Source organism: Psittacula echo (genome assembly GCF_963264785.1).
Source record: "Psittacula echo genome assembly, chromosome: 22".
Classification (NCBI taxonomy): domain Eukaryota; kingdom Metazoa; phylum Chordata; class Aves; order Psittaciformes; family Psittacidae; genus Psittacula; species Psittacula echo.
The window spans coordinates 5,548,883-5,563,389 of NC_137758.1; positions in this window are offsets into that span (position 1 = coordinate 5,548,883).

Sequence of the window (14,507 nt, forward strand, 5' to 3'; positions counted from 1 at the left end):
TTTAAGATGGATACTGTGGCGCTGTCAGAGTTTCAGTGTTTCTGGGGTGCTCCCAGCAGATGCTGAGGACAAAAGCAAGAATCCAGTGAGTTTTATTGCCATGCTGCCTCCTTTCTTGTTGCCTGTGTTCCTGTGAAATATCCCCCCTTTGGTAGCAGAGCTAAATTGATCGGCAGCATGACTGCTTTGTTTCCTGAAAACTTCTTTGCAGGGCCTACCTTGAGAGATAATGGCTCCAATTCAGCATCCTATTGTATTTAACGGCTGGGGCTGGGCCCTTGCTGACTTCCCTTTTTTGTATAGCTGTAACACGAGTACAACATAAATAATGCATGGAGGGCTGCGGGAGGATGGGCTCGAGGTGTTAAATTTGAAGATGGACTTTGCTCCTAGGGGTTGAGGCCTGAGGACTGGCCTTGTCTAGCTTGTAGGATGGAGCTGGTAGTAACAAAGCTCCATCAGCATCCTCAGCATCTCGCCAGGGGTTACCACTTTGTGTTGCCTTGACTGTGGCTCGGGGCCTGATTTAAACTTAAGTCAGTCAATCCAATCATCTCTTCTCCCGGCTAATGATTAAATGGGAAATATCCCAAGCTCTCAGAAGGTATTAATTCATAATGAATTATTTGCTTTGCTGTGATCTAATTGTCTTCATCTTCGTGGGTCTTGTGTAGAAAATCGATGCTGCTGCTGGCAAAGTGCCACTGCAAAGGCTTTCTGCAGTGCCCAAGCATCAAAGATGGTCAAATAACGTGAATAACAGCAAGAAACAAGATCTCTGTCTTCATAGCAGAGTTCCTGCCTGAGATCCTGTGGGAAGGCTGCTCACATGAGACCCCTGTGTGTAGGTCTTCACCTGGTTGTACCCCTCTTGGAAGGACAGAACTGAGAATCCATGGGTGAGCTGTGGGGTGCAGCCTGTGTGCAGTGAGCAGGGAAGGCGTTGAGCTCAGGTGTGAATAGTAACGCATGGGGGACTAGAAAAGGAAAGCTGCAAATGCAGACTCAGCTGCTGGTGATTCCTGTGATTGTGAGGAGAGTCAGAGTGGGCATGGACAGGAGGCAAAGGGACCTTTGCTAGTGCCTGGTTCAGGTAGATGGGAAATGGTAACTGGATGGCTGTCAAAGTAGTTTAATTGGGGGCTGGAGCAGCTCTGCTCTGGAGCCAGGCTGAGAGAGCTGGGCTGGGGCAGCCTGGACAAGAGAAGGCTCCTGAAGGGGAGACCTGAGAGCAGCTCCAGTGCCTAAAGGGGCTGCAGGAAACCTGGAGAGGGGCTTGGGACAAGGGCCTGTAGGGACAGGGCAAGAGCTGGAACTGGATGAGCTTTAAGATCCCTTCCCAAACCATTACATGATAACTCTCCACTCAAAGGATTTTTACTTCCATTGCTGTGTTTCAGGCCTGGTCGGGTGACCCAATGTCCTTGGGAGAAGGCTCAGTGGGTGAATTACTCATTGGTACCAAGTACTTTGCCAGAGTTGAATCCTCTCTCCATTCACCTCATCTGTTTAACCTCACTGAGCAGAAATGTGGTAGTTATGGGGGGTCTCTACCAAACAGTGTCTTGATGAACACCAGTGGGTGTAGAAATGGAGCCTCCCTGGGCAGAGGGAAGGCTTGGACAGGTTACCCAGAGCTTCAGGGAGTGCTGGCTCCAACTTGTTCTTGGTGTGCTCTAGTAAGGAGCCCACAAGGAAAAGGTTTGCACTGCTTGTTCAAGTGAAATAAAGATACAGCTGAGTTGGGAAGGTTTAAATCCATCCCAGTTTACACTGAGTGTCTCCATGTCTTGCATAAAAAAACCAGTTTTTACTTCAAATAGAATAGTTAGGGTTGGAAAGGACCTTAAGATCATCTAGTTCCAGCCCACCTGCCATGGGAAGGGAGAATGGTACAAATAAATGTGAATAAAAGCAAAACCTGCAAGGGGATTTTAGAAAATCCAAGGGAGATAATTCCTCTTTGAATCTTCCCTGTTCCCTGGGTTTAGTTTGCCCTTCCCAAGGTATTCCCTCATATCTCAAACCCAAGCAGGCAGCTCAGACCCAGCATTGCATTGAGGGGGTTAGAGCTGTTGAAAGGCTCTGGCAAATCTTGTCGGGGAGGTCTGGCTTGTCTGCCTGCCCTGGGGTAACTCCTTTCAAGAAGAATTGTAAGTGCTGTTGGATGACTTCTGCTCTGTTTCTTCCTCCTGCTGAAGCAGCTCAGACCTTGGTTCTTTTACCTTTGCTGTCCAGGATAATTGTTGTGTAATTGTAGGGATCCAGCTCAGAATGAACTCGGAGTTGTTGTCATGCAAAATAATCCCCCTCCTTTTTCCTTTTTAAATCCAGATCCACAAGAAAGCGTTCTGTGTTGTCCTGGATTAAAACAGAGGAGGATTTAGACCTCAGCCCTGCTTATAGGGATCACCATCCCTTGTTAATAAGATAGGAGGAGAAGGATTAACAGCTGAACAAGTAGAGATGCTTTTGTGTGGCTAAACAAAATAGAAGATCCCAGGGATGCTGGGCAGGGACAAGTCTTTCTTTGCTTTGCTTCTTGAGGCTTGCCTCAGTTCAAGATCCTTTGGATCCCATCCTCTTGCTGCTGTGATAACCTGGTGCTGTTATTGTCAGTGCACAGGGTGAACCTGGAGGTTTGCTTGAGTTCCTGGCAGGCTTTCTGCTGCTTTATGCCTCTTTGGCAGTAGATTTTGCTGTCTTCCAGCATGAGGGCTGATGGGTTCTTACAGACCTTCTAAGTCACAGCAAGCAGACACGGTCTCACTGTCAGCCTGCATTCCTCCTGACATGCCCTGGCACAGATGGACAGGGCTGGCAGCTCAGTGTAAGCTGGGAAGTGGATGTGGCTCACCTTGAATCTGCAGAAAACGTGGTGAAATCCCCTTTCTGCTGTGAAATGTTCACTTTTCCTGCCTGTCCCATTAACCTCAAGAAACTCCAACTTAAAAGGGAATGTGGAGTTTCCCAAATTGAGGAGACCACCAACTAAGGCACTGACCTGTTGCTGTTTTCTGTTCGTATTAGGTAGTAGCTCCTTGAGAAGTGGCTTCTGTGTTCTAGGGGTTATTCAGGAGCTGTGATCTTGACCAAGCATCCAGGCCCTCCGTTTAATTAGCTTGGTGTCCTGCATGTGTTGGGTGCAGATGGAGGATGGCCATTTCTCCACTTGAAGACCTTTCTTTCCATGTAAGACTCAGGAACATGGTTTAGTGGTGGACTTGGCAGCATTAGGTTTATGGTTAGACTCAATGATCTTGAAGGTCTTTTCCAACCTAAATGATTCTATGGTTCTATGTGTATTTACACTGAAAATACAAACGAAACCACAGCTTCAAGGACCCTTCCCACCCAAACCAGGCTGCGGTTCCATGATTCTATGCTTGAAGGATGATTTAGCACTGAGGAGGAGTGAAACCGCTGCGGGTCAGGGAATTACGAGGACTCGAGCGTTGATGGGTGGGAGGACGCAATCTGCCTCTCTCCAGGGTGCTGAACCCCGCCTGGGGGTGTCGGGGGCACCTCGGGCTCCACCACAATCCCTGCCTGCGAGCTCCCTGTTGCTCCTTCTGTCCTTGGTAAGGAGAAGGGACAACAGGCATAGGTTGAAACAAGAGGATGCAAGGGAGCGGCATGAATCCCCCCCATGCCCAGTGTGGCTCTCAAGCAGTAGTTTAGGTTACCCAGAAAGGCTGGGGGGTCTCCACCGTTGTTGGATAAGCATTCCAAAAACCCATCTGGATCAAACCCTGAACAACCTGGTCTGACCTTATAGCTCATCCTGCTTCCAGCTGACGGCTGTACTAGGTGACCTGCTGTGGTCCCTTCCAGACAGAAGTGGCTTGTGATCCTGTTACCTTAAGGGTTTTCATCAGCAGGAAGCAAACCAACCTGCTCCCTCTTTGCATCGCTTTGTGAATCCTTTCTGATGCACAAAGATCAGCTGCCCATCCTGGGAAGCTGCTTTTCTTGGATGTTCACAGCAGTTTTTGTTGTCTATTCACAGGGGGCAGGAGGGAGGGAAAGAAACTGCAGCACTCCCTTCTCACACAACCAACTAAGAAGGTGAAGGCCAGCCCTGACTCTTGACTTGCTTCTGGAAGCTTTACCCAGTCTGCTCGGTTAATGAGGAGCTGCCTGTGCTCTGGTGTGTGAGTGGTGGTGAATGTCATTCTTCCTCAAGCCATTTGGATGATTAGGGCTTGGAGCCAGCCTGCATCTTGTTCCACAGGCTCTGAACAGTTCCACAGTAGGGTATGGTACCACCAGCCACCTCATGTTTAATTACACAGCCCTGTTTGTGCTAGCTGGGAGAGTTACTAATATGCCTAACAGCACAGCATGGCTCTGCAGTTGATAAAGCCACATCTGTACGCTGAGCTGCACCCTTATTGAGTTAAGGGCCTAGAAAAAGCTCTCTTTCTTGCTGTCACTTAAATGGTGTCAGGATTCGTGAAATCTTGCTTTCAGATTCTTACCAGACCCAGCAACAAAGGCTGCTTGTTGCAAGCTCATTGGTTTCTGTTCCAGTCCCTGTGACGTGCTCACAGATGTGTGCAGGCAAGTGGGAGGGAGGAGAGGGATGGAGAACCGAGGCTTTGTAGCCATGCACGTGTGGCAGCATGCATGGGACCCCTCAGGCCAGCCCTGCTTTCATGATACATCTGGCATGGCCCAGAGCATGCTTTGGCCCTGTCGTTCTGAGCAGTCTGCAGCCGAGCTGCAAGCCTTGCAGCACCGGTGGGCACTTGAACCTTGGCATATTGTGACTTCTCCCATGGCAAATTGAAGGGAGTGTAGTGGAGTCGGGCTTGATGCCCTCTGCATTGAAGCTGTGGGTGTGAGCGTGCGCCGGGAGCAACCTCTTGAAAACCACATCCAATCGAGTCGGTGAATTGATCATCCTGTTTGCTTCCTCCTCTGCATCTGTAGTACATCTGGACTCCAATAAAGAATGTCTCGAGACAGAACTTTCTGTCAAAGCAAAGAGCTCCTTCCCTTATGCCAAAACTGAATTGGAGCTAATTCATACATGTATTATTGGGCTGCACTTATTAGGAGACAAATATGTGTACAACAGAAGTGTCCTTCAGAATGCTGGGCTGCATGTCACAGCCTGACATGTTATTGACAGCTCTGCTATCCAGATGCCAAGGCCCACGGCAGTTTATTTCCCAGCCATAGCAGCAGCTGGGTCCACAGCCGTGTATTTTTGGTTGACTTCACCCGAGTTCTCCTGGCCATGGGGACAGCTGTGAGGCTAACCTGGCTTGAGCCCAGTAGGGCAGGCTTCTCTCTAACACTGGGTTTCATGGGCTCTGGTTTCCTTGTCTTCCTCTCCAAATAGACCAACCTCTCTGGAGAGCCTTGGGTTTGGGATGGAGGTGGGACTGGCTCCTGTGAGCACCAGGAGCTGAGCTGGGGAACCTGTGCTTTCTAAGTATCCCTGGCAGGCTTTTTACCCAGGAGATGACTGTGTTTGCTCAGCTGCGCTGCTTCTTCCTCCCCCTTAGCCTGCCTTGCAAGACAAACAAAGCTGAATTATGCTTATGTTCATAAAACGGCCCTGGTCCACGATGCACACTAATATGTTTAAAAGACTTCTTTATCCCCATTAAGAGAGGAGTTAGAGACTTGTATGAGAATAAATGAATCTCTGATTACAGAGCTTGGATCAAGCGCTGCAGAAACAGGTTAGTTAAATCCAGTGGGGTGACTGGGATTGTCCCTTCTGGGCAGGGAGGGCACTTTGAACTGCATAAATAGGAACTGAATGCAGCGAGTCTCAGCTCTTTTACTGGCATCCAATTGTTCCGAAAACCCTTTTATCCTGGGAATTCACTACTTGCTCTAGATGCTTTCCCAGCAGCAGGTTTATGATGAGAACTCTATAAATACACACACAATATGATGGTCCTTGTGGAAATCAAACTCACCGTAACACTGTGAGGTAGGGCTGGGAGGAAGGACATGGGTTCCTGATTGAAGCAACCAGTCAAAGCAGGAGAGCCTGAGAATGAGCTTTAAATAAGTGTATTGCCTCCTAGACTGAGCAAACGTATAATTAACAGTAAGATAACAGGGTGGCTCTACAAGGCACCTAATTGCGTTTTCTAATGTCAGCTTGTCAGCTCTCATTTAGTCTTCATTCAATCTGGGCTTTGCCAGAGCAGTGTCTGGTTTTAAATGGCATTTCCCTCGCCTGGCAGCAAGGAAGGCTCTTCTCCTTCCTTATCTCCCGAAATCTCTGCTAGCCCAGCTCCTGATTTGCTTCACCTTAGATGTGGTCTCATTGCTAGAAGGTGCTATTAGTCCACTGGGTAATATAGACAGTTTGATGAGTCAGAAGGAATCACACCCCAAGCAACAGCAGACTGTCCTGCAGGCTGCAAGGCCTTGCAGTAGCCTGAGAAAGTCTTGCAGACACTTTCCTCTTGCTGCAGGTGAAGGGAGATTATCACAGCGTGAGTCCAGGCATCTGTGCCCTGGGCTGGATCTAGGTGTGATCAGTGGGGATGGCTCACGGGGACCGGGGTTCCATGTGCTTTGTGACGTAGGCTTCCGTTTGCTCCCACCAGCTCCATGGGGACAACAGAGATTGCTTGATGGGAAGACAGTTGTGCCACACTGGCAACTTGCTGACTTTGCTGATAGGTGGCTGAGAAGTCCTGTGCTCTGTGTGCTTAAAACTGCATCAGTTTAAGGTGAATGATGGTGAAGTGTTTTGAGCTGCTTTACTGGAGCATTGACGTGTACCAGGATTGAACCAGCCAGGCAGGACCCCTTTGGAAAAGACCTCCAGCAGAAGGAGTGGATAAGAAGGAAAGGAGAAACTGAAGTTCCCTGTGTTTGATCTGTGGGTGCAGGATGTCACTGCAGGTGTGTGGGTACCTTGGCAGCCAAGGCTCAGGCTCTGTGGAGCAGGCTGGTGTGTGTGACCACAGGAGTGGGGAAGGAGCACAGGGACGAGGAGCTACTTCCCTGTATCCCTGGTTCCGTCCATGCAGGAAGCAGCAGCACCCAGGCTGCTGTCGTGGGAGGGAGCTTAACCCACACTGACCAGCATGGCTGTATCATGGGCAGGGATTAGCATCACGCTGCTGTTCGAAGCAGACAGCCCAGCTGTGGTGTCAGCTCCAGGAACAGAGAGCGAGCAGCAGCGTGTCACTTCCACTCAGTGCAGCCGGGGACAGGGGCCTCCCTGCTTGACCAGCGAGTCACCAGTGCTGTTACCCCCCCCCAGGCTGTGATAAGTGGGGAAATGGAACTAATGAACTTCTCAGTGTCTAATCCCTGATGAGCTCAGGCAGGGGTGGTGTGGCTTGACTTAAGGATGGCTTTGGACTGCCTGCAGTGGCAGAGAGCATCCATGGGGCTAACGTTACCTAAGTCAGGCTTGGAGGTTGGAAAGTGCTTTGCATTAATGTGTGTAGCTACACTGGGGGTGGACCAGTCATTTAGATGCCCTGCCTCAGTTTCCCTAAAGGTAGATAAGGAGGACTGCCCATGCTGCAGGGACTGGTATGTGTGTTCTCCTCATGTCAGGAAACCTTGAGGCCCTGACTAAGCACCAAGTAGTTATTCTGTGGGCTACTGAATGCACTAAATCACTGCTGTCACCTGGTTCAAGTCAACAGATGTCCATCAATTTGCAATAAATCCTGGTTCTCAGTCAGAAGGAGCTCTTGCAAAATAAATCAGTGCAGGCAAACAGCAGGGATGTGGTGTGTGCTCAGCCGCGGAACTTACATGTCAGAAAGCAAAACAAATACTTATCTACAATGGAAATGCAGCTTCTGCCTATTCTCTGGTAAAAGGGGCTTGTTGAGCTGTGCTGGAGATGCTCTTGGTATTGATTCCAAGCAGATGCTGCGATGGGGAAGGCAGATGGATCCAGTCACCACTGCCCACAGGGGCAGCTGCACTATGGAGCTCCATGTGGAGTGGGTGCTCGGGTCCAGGTTCAGCCTTTCTCCATTAGGCTGTGGTGAGAGAGGGGATGTGTCTTGGGGATAGTGCAGTCCTGGTCTCTGCAAGTGAATCTGACACCTGCCTGAAGTCCTGATTGCCTGTAAGGAATCAATGGGATTTCAAGTGTCCTGAGAAGAGAACACGGCTCATCTTCCTTGGAGAGCCTTTATTCATTCTCCTTATTCCCTGTATTCCAGACCTGCAGCCTGTGCTGTCCCCATCTTCAAGCAGTAGAGGTGTTGGACTGAGTTAATCCCCAGTGACTTTATTCATCTCCAAGCAGGGCTGAATTTTTGCAGGCAGCCAGCCCTGTTTCTGACCTCCTGCCACTGTTTTCTGTGGCATGGCTGGGGCCACCCCCTCTGCCAGGCTCTGCATCTCCTCCTCTGTGCTGCTGGAATGGGCTGGCTCTTCCCTTGGCAGCCAGCATCAGCTATGATGGGACACTGTTGCCTGCAGTGCTGGCAGTGCCCTGCTGCTGCCTGGAGCCCTAGGGAGAGCGGAGCTCCAGCGTGATGGTGCTGATGTGCGCTGCGCACCCCTTTGTCCTCCTGGGTTACCCTGTGTTGTTAAGGTCAGGAGGGAGGGTTGTCAGCAAGGGTTTGCTGTCTCACTCGATGGGCTCAGGGTAACGTCACTGGGAGGTACCACATGGGTTCTGCAGCTCCAGCAGCCACAGCCCCATAGAGAGATGCAGGCAGAGCCCAACCTGCTCCAATCCTGCACAGGGGAAATGAAGATGCTGAACACAGTGGCAAGACCAGACCTTGCAGTCAGGGCACCTGGCAAGATTCAGTGGCTCTGGGCATGGTTTTAGGTGTATCCCTGCCCCATGTTTGGTCTCTTTGGTATCGTGATGGCTCGGTTGATCTGCAATGAGCAGTCTTTGCAGATTAGAAGTAGTTCAGTTTTTAAACTCAGATCTTGTATCTCGTCAGTGTTTATTTCTTAAGAGGCTGAATCATGTTTTAATTTCACCAGATAGGGAAAGCATTGCTTAAATACAGGGGAAACCAGAGAGAAGTAACTGGTCAATTAGTAGCAATGTGGCTTATGGCTTCAAATCCCAAGGTCTGGTCCTGCTCGCACAGTCCCATTGCATCTGATCCCTTTATCCTTCTCCCTTCCAGCCCCACTTTAATTTTCTAGTGGTTTGAAATCTGTTTGGCTCGCCCCGGGTCACTAATCCGGATCAGCAAGGCTGCTCTGTCCTTATCCCAGCAGCTGCTCTGGATTAATGAGAAATAGCGACAGCAGAGCTGAACTGAAATCAGTTTGTGGTGGTTGTGATGCCCTTTCATGGGGAAACTGAGGAGCGCCATGCTTCTGATGAAGTGAACTGTCACCGGTAACCTTGTGCGGGTTGTCTGAGGCTTGAAGTTGTTAGAATGGTCATGGTTGCTAAAGGAAGCTCTGCAGCACCCGGGGGGGTGAGTTGTGTGCTCTTGTTGGGGGACAGAAGAACACATCCCTTGGCATACACCACTCAGTGGGCATCAGCACCAAACCCTCGGGAGCCAGGAAACAAGGGGGATGTTGCTGCGTTTGCTCTGAAATATCAGGTTCTGGGTCCATCTGATCCTTGGAGGGCACCTTGGGGAGCAAGAGACTTGAAGAGCTTGCTCAAAAAGGTGTCATTTGAACCACCCATGGGGCTTAGTCCTCTTGCACCGAAGCTCCCCCGTCCCTGGAGGGCAACCAAGACAAAAAGACTTCTCCACTCTACAGCATTTAATCAGGAAAATGGAGATAGCACTTTAATAGGACAGTAATGAAGTTGTGGGTCAGACTGGTCGATCCCGTATTTGAAGCTACAAAGGGGATCTTCGTGTTTTAACTTGGGTCTATCACTTCTGTTCTTGCCTGATCAGTTGTAATTTTTCCCGTCCTTCACTGGAAGCTCCCTCTTTTATTCTATGCAAAAGTCTATCCTAAGTTTATGTAGGATCCTCCAGGGAAATCAGGCCACCTCTATTTCATTTAGTGGCTTCAAACAATTAACCTAACAAAGATTCCTCCCTCCCTCCCCTCCTTCCCCATCTGTTTCCTAATTACCACTGGATCTGGGATACACACGCATACTGTGCCCATCTCTTAAATCAAATCACCCCTCTGCAGTGTTTTGGGGTTGCCTCTTTAGAAGCTGTGTCTTGCTGCTGGGAAAGCAGTAAAGCCTAGGATGTACCACAGGGGTGAGTGAGCCCTGAAAGGATCTGAGGGTCAGACTTGGGGACGTTTTCACACCAGAGCTGCAATAGCAGAATCGCCTCGGTCCTTCTGGATCAGAAAGTCACCCAGGTGACTTGCATCCCTGAGGTCTCACCACTGCTCATCCATAAGAAGTCTTTTGGACCAGGGAAGTGTTTCTTGGAGAACAATCTCCTGTTTCACTGTTTAAGAAGGACAGCACCCTCCCCCCCCCCCAGTGTCCCTCTGTCCTTGGACAGGCTGTGGGTCCTGCCTGCCTCATCCTGCTTCCTCCAGAGAGCTCTGGGGTGCCATCAAGCTCTCCCTTCCTATAAGCACAGGCCCTGGGTGATGATGGGGGGGCTGGCGCATCTGTACTGGGATTACTGGGAGGAGAAGTGCTCTGCAATGGGGCTCGGGGTCTGTGTGGGAGCTGATGCCTGCTTAGTGCAGGGTTTGCTGCAGCCTTTGGCTCTCACTGCAGAGCCGCAAAGGACCGCACGCTCTCCAGGGCCAGGGCTCTGCTGGCAGTGTCCAAGGCCAGGCTGGACACAGGGGCTTGGAGCAAGCTGCTCCAGTGGAAGGGGTCCCTGCCCGTGGCAGGGGTTGGAGTGGATGGGCTTTAAGGTCCCCTCCAACATGAAGTGCTCTGTGAGCTTCACTGTCTTTCCTCCTGCTCTCTGCCGTTGTCCTCACCCTCTCCTTCACCTCCCTTCCTCTGCCCTGTGCTCTGAGCCGTTGTGTCTGCACCAGGGGAGACACAATGGGAAAAACCCGTTCCCGTCTGAGTGCTCAGCCCACGCTGCCGGCGAGGGGGAAGGAGCTGGGATGCGTCTGCGTGTCCCCACGCTGGGAATCACCCCAATTCCCGGCTGTGCCACATCCCTCTGCACCCCGGAGCCGCCCTCCCTGGGACCCAGCGCCTGGCTGGCAGAAAAGCACTGAGCTGCTGGAGACAGAGTTCGTTGCATGCAGGGCAGGATGGTTCAGGCTCTGCTGGAGCCTGCTGGGAGGTGATAATCCTCTGCCCGGCTCGGGATGCCTTCGGCGTGCTGCAATGCTCCAGGACTGAAACCCGCAGCTGATGCTGCTTGGGCGCTGTACAAGGTTCTGGGAAGGTCCCAGCAGCGGTGCCGGCGATGCAGTAAGTGATTCAGCACAACACAGGGAGTGAAGGGGGGCTGGGGAGGAGGCAGCTGCTTTGCTCCCTTTGCTTGTGTGGTGAGGGTACAGGATGGATGGGGGGCATTTAGGGGGGCTGGTGTGAGCCCATGCACCTCCCAGCATGCAGCAGCTTGAGGCAGGGCACCCTGCACCCAGGTCTCAAGGACGGTTTGGGAGCAGGCAGGGTTTCAGAGACACTGGGAGCTGCCTGGCTCTGCAGTGTGCTCTGTGCTGTCTGCACTGGGACCAGGGTCTGGTAACCCAAAGGGAGTTTTCCCTTTCTGCTAGCAGAAGGGCAGGGAAGCCCATGCGATCCAAACGTGTCCTCTCAAACGTGGGCCAGAATCCTCCTTGGCTTGCACTGGAGAGGTTCACTCTTCTTGGGATTCCTCTTGTCCCTGGCACTAAGTAATATCCTCAGCAGAGTCTGTGTTTGGGGTAGATCAAACTCTGTGTCTGGGACAGATCAGGACTGCGGCTACGGGACAAAGGGGAAGTGTCTTTATTTAAATCACGCTCTTGCACTTCAATTTGGTACCGGCAAAGCTGGCACTCGAGTAACCTGGGAATCACTCAAATGAGCGTGGTGGATGAGGCTTCCTCATCCTTCTGCACCTTTATTGCCTTCGTTTCCATAGCTGCTGTTGGAGAGGGGAGAAACTGTGCTGCAGTACTGGTGCACTGCTTAGGAATCCCTGGCTGGGAAGTGCCCATCCGAGACCCGGCTCCGGTGTCCGTGAGGTCTCTGCTTTGCCGCATGATGCACGGGGCTGTCTCGCCACCGCGAATGCTGCTGCCAGGGGGCTGGAACAAAAGGAGGCTGCATCTGGGAACAAAACCTTGTTGTACCGGCAGTGCTGGCACCCAGGACACAGGGACAGGCCCTGGCTGGCACTTGAGCCCACTCCCTGCTGGCTCGGGGACCGGTGGGGGACAGAGTGGGCAGTGTCCTGAGCCACAGCTCCTGCATTATTCATGAAGGAAAACCCAGCAAGAGCAGGGAGAAGAAAGTTGCAGTTATTAATAACAGCCATTGTGCCTGCTCCCCTTCCCCGGCCCGTGGGGATGGGTGGGCTGGAGATAACACAGCCTGATAGCAGTGAGGCAGGGGCAGGACAGGGAAGGGGCTTGGGCAGCAGCTCAGTGATTTCTGGGCTCACCCCGGGGGATGCTGACGGAGCCAAGGGGGCTCAGTGCATCCCCCCGGCACATGGAGGCACCTTGTGTTTGGGATAGAGGAGATGGAGAACCTTAACCTGGGCTCTGGAGAGGGAAAACTGTCTTAAATGGGAAAGGCGAAGGTAGGCGACTGCCTTTGGAGTAACTTGTGAGGAGGTGGTGGTGGAGGTGACTTTGGAGACATTTGCAGTAGGATGGGTGGGAAACTGCTGCTGTGTCCTGCTTGGGGGCCGTCTGCATGTCCCCAGGGCATGGTAGGAGTCACCTTGGGATGAGACCTGCTGGTGGCTCTGCCCGTGAGTCCTGTGGGTCTGTCTGTCTGCTGAGGACCCCCCTTTGCTCTCTGGTTGCCCCGTTTTGCCATGGTTGGATGCTGCCCAGGGCCAGTTAATTGAGGTTTGATCTCCATTATCACTTTGTGTTCTGACTTTCCTGCTTTCCATTCTTTCCTGAGTCAGGCTGCGATGACGTGTGCATCTAACCCCTTAATTCCTGCTTGTCACTGAGATTGGAGCTGAATAACGCTGCCTGTGCGGGGATGGAAGCAGCCCATTTCTCTGCAGGGGGTTGGTGCTGGTGTAAATACCAGCCTCACCAGAAGCATTTGAACCTTTTGATTTAATTAGGATGCCTCTCTTTTAATCCAGAGAGCTTTAGGGCAAGATGTAAAAGTGCTGTCCTGACTTCTTGGGTTACTAATAAGCTTTTTTCTTGCAAAAGGAGTTGCAGTAATCTGGGTGTAAGCTGATTGTAGCCTCCTGCTCCCTCGTGCTGTGCTGTGGGTTTGTTTGGATCCAAGCTGCTTATTCCAGAGCACCTATAGACGCCCCTCCCCAGGCAGATAGGGAGCAGAGGGAGCAGTTACCATGGTGGGCTCTGCCTGCACCCCTGCACCGCAGGCAGCCCCAAGGCAGTGGTGGCAGGAGGCACTTGCACCCTGCAGCCTCTGGGCACAAGGAGATGATGGAGGTGAGCTCCTTGGGGAGGTGATTAGTGTCATCTTCCACAAACTGGGCTGGGTGTTTTCATTACTGTTTAATGGCAGGCTTCGTCTGCTGTGCTGAGATGCTTTGGCTCTTGAGGACCTAGAAAGCTCCGTGCACAGAGCGCAGCCTGCATGTATGAGCCGGTGACCAGGAAATCTGCCTCCCTGCTCTTCCCATCTGCCCAGGTCGGTTTGTGAGCGGTGTGGTGCAAGGAGGATGCTGCATCTCGTTGCTGGAGGATCCCAGCAATGGCTGGCCCATCCCAGCACACAGATTGAGCCCTTAGAGCTCCCTGTGCTGTGGGGATGGGAGCTGCTCTCTGAGCTGCTCCCGGTTGTGACACAGGCAGAATGGTCAGATGGTTTGGGTGTAATTACAGCCAGTTTGCTCTGGAGATGCTGTGTCAGGTTCTATACATGAGTCCTACCTGTCTGTTGCTGTAATTTGAGCTGATTAAAATGAAAAACTCTTGAAAGATTGAATGGGAAAACCTATCCTGAAAGTGCTGATAGCAACAACTGGCTTTCAGTGTGGCTGGTTTGCTTTCAGAGTATGCTCCATCAGACATCTGTTCATAGGATCCCAGCCTGGTTTGTGTTGAAGGGACCTTAAAGCTCCTCCAGCTCCAACCCCTGCCAGAGGCAGGGACCCCTTCCACTGGAGCAGCTTGCTCCAAGCCCCTGTGTCCAACCTGGCCTTGAACACTGCCAGGGATGGGGCAGCCACAGCTTCTCTGGGCACCCTGGGCCAGCGCCTCAGCACCCTCACAGGGAAGAGCTTCTGCCTAAGAGCTCATCTCAGTCTCCCCTCGGGCAGGTTAAAGCCATTCCCCTTGGCCTGCCTTTACGTGCCTCATGGATCTGGAGCTGCCTGCAGATCCCCTGAAAGCAGCTCAAGTCTCAGCTCTCTCCTGCTCGTGCAGCATCTAAATTTGGGAAAGCGGAAACCAAAGCCTCTGCATGAGCTTGGTTTTGCTGCCTTTTGTGTTCCTCCTCCCTGACATCTTTCTTTCCGTAC